A 2,540-nucleotide genomic window follows, 5' to 3' on the forward strand; every position below is an offset into this window, starting at 1 on the left:
CACTGGCCAAAAGGATGGCCCAGCACAGAAGATCAACATCATCAGGCCAGGACTCTGCGGTCTACACTCATCTCCAGGCCAGCGGTCACTCTTTCAGGGATGAAGATGTTCACATCCTGGACAGAGAGGAACAATGGTTTGAGAGAGGAGTAAAGGAGGCCATCTTTGTGAAAAGAAATCGTCCATCATTAAACAGGGGTGGAGGCCTCCAGGTTCAACTGTCCCCCTCTTACAATGCTGTGATTGCTAGTATCACTCAGCCCTCTGTGAACAGTAAACAGCCATCAGGTGCTAATGATCCATTGTTAGGCTGATGGTCCTTCTTGAGCATGTGAGCAGCTGGTTTTGGTTGTCAGCAGCAAACTGGTTGATCCACTCTGAGAAGGTGCTATTTAAGAGACTGAGCTGAATACAGCACCTCAGACTGAGGAAGTCTCTCGGATGAGAGACGAAACGTTTCTACATTTTTTTGTTGATTTGCTTTGTTTTGGTTTTTTTTTAATGTCCAGAGGACCAGATTTAACCTTTTTAGATTTTTCTACCTGGATTATTGAGCATGCATCAGGATATTTTCTGCTGCTCCATTACCGTTGTGGGTTACATATTTGTATTAGCAGCAGTTTGTAATCTGCAAATGTTTGGGGGCATTTTACTTGTGTTAAGTTTTTCTCAGTTGTCTTTTTAAGTGAAAGTGTGTGTGTGTGTGTGTGTGGGGGGGGGGGGGTGCAGTAGTGGTAGTTGTCAAAGCCTAGAGGGCCCCCTTGCGCCCCTAGTGGCTACAAATGGTAATGTTTAATCTGGTTCATGTCACAGTGAAAGCGTCAGATGTCAGTCAAAAACTGTGTTCTGAATACGGAAAAAGTTTATAAGTCTCAGGACAGACACATTTATTCCAAAAAACTGAGACTTATACAGTGGAAAAGTTGTTACAACAGAGGAGTAGGCAAGGGTCCCAGGTCCTATCATGAACTTTGACCTTTAACCAGCTAAAGCTAGGCCACAGCTAACGGAGGCCTCTGGAGTCTAAAATGGAGCTTGTTAGTTCATTTAGCAGTTTCTATGAGCTTTGAACGGTCTGACCTTTTGCCAGGACGTCTTCTTGGGAAAGTTTGCAGCCGTTTTAAAAGTTTTTCCACTCGTGAATAATCCCCGGCCCCCCCAGCTTGGAATAATGGACTCTAACGTGTTTGGAAATGACCTTTAATCCAGATTGCTGGCAGCAACTGTTGCTTTTTTAAGCTCATTGCTGATGTCTTTCTGCCTTGGATTGATGCCATCACACACACCTGTGCTCCAGATCACTGATGACGAACAGTTCATCCACACGGCTGCTACTTTCCCTCTGAAATGTGGAAGCAGAAAGATTTTGGAGCTTTTTTTATGTCGGGTTTGCATTTAATAAATAACGTCATGGTGGAATGTGTCAGTTTGTGAGTGTTCCTGTTCAGTGCCTGAGACAACTTCTGTTGTGACTTGGAGCTATAGAAATAAAGTGAATTGAATTGTGTGCTTTTGTATACTCAAGGTTAGACATGAATAATTTAAAGAACAAATCATTTTTATTATGTTCTGAAAACCTCAGAGGATGACATGACTGTACATTAATTATGATTATAATTAATAGAGAATGACCAGAACAGCAGATTCAGTCCTTCAGTCCCAGCATCTTTATAATGCACGCCTTGAAATTCTATAAACGTGCAAATAATCACTTCACATGGATTACACAACATGCTTAATAAATTATAATTAATCACAGGGTCACCGATAACATTTAATTACTTTAAATGAGTGAACTATAATTAAATTGGTTCAACACGTTTTTTTATATAAATAAATATTTGATTTCAAACTTCATATGGTTTTGATTATTGGGCAGTTTTTTACTGTAAAACATGACATGAGGAATAAAATATGTAAGTACTGATATCAGATAAGCAGATCTATGAACCTAATGTTTTAAAATAAAGTGTTATAAATACTTCCCCTGCTTTACAAGACTCATACTGTTCATCACATGTGGAATCAAAAATAACATTTAGACAAAAACATTGAAACTTTTTTATTTAGACTTGCCATAAAATACTTTCAATGCTTTATATGAATATAAATTAACCTAAAATAGAGATTGTTTCTATAACGTCATAAATCCTAACTATTCCTTTTCCTTTGTACAATATTCACATTTTGATTTTCAGTAAAAATATGATCTATTCTTACGTCTTTACAAAGTTATTTTCATTTGATTTATTAGGTGCCCAACATAACAGGGGTTAGATGATTTAAAAATAATAAAACTACTGACAAGATACTTTAAGGTTTTTCAGAAAAAACACTATCAATTGTTTGAGGTCTTTAAAAGCTTTTTTTTTTTTACTTTAAAAAACAAAACTCACAAAAACGACAAACATTTACCCGTTATAAACAGACTTAAACTGAAGTCCAGCTTAGAGGAGAATATTTTTATTATGATCATTATTATTAGGCCAATGATGGCTGCAGGTTTTGAGAATATCTATAAACATACTGTACATGTACAT

This window comes from Nematolebias whitei, chromosome 3, assembly GCF_014905685.2.
Source record: "Nematolebias whitei isolate Nwh7 chromosome 3, NemWhi1, whole genome shotgun sequence".
NCBI lineage: Eukaryota > Metazoa > Chordata > Actinopteri > Cyprinodontiformes > Rivulidae > Nematolebias > Nematolebias whitei.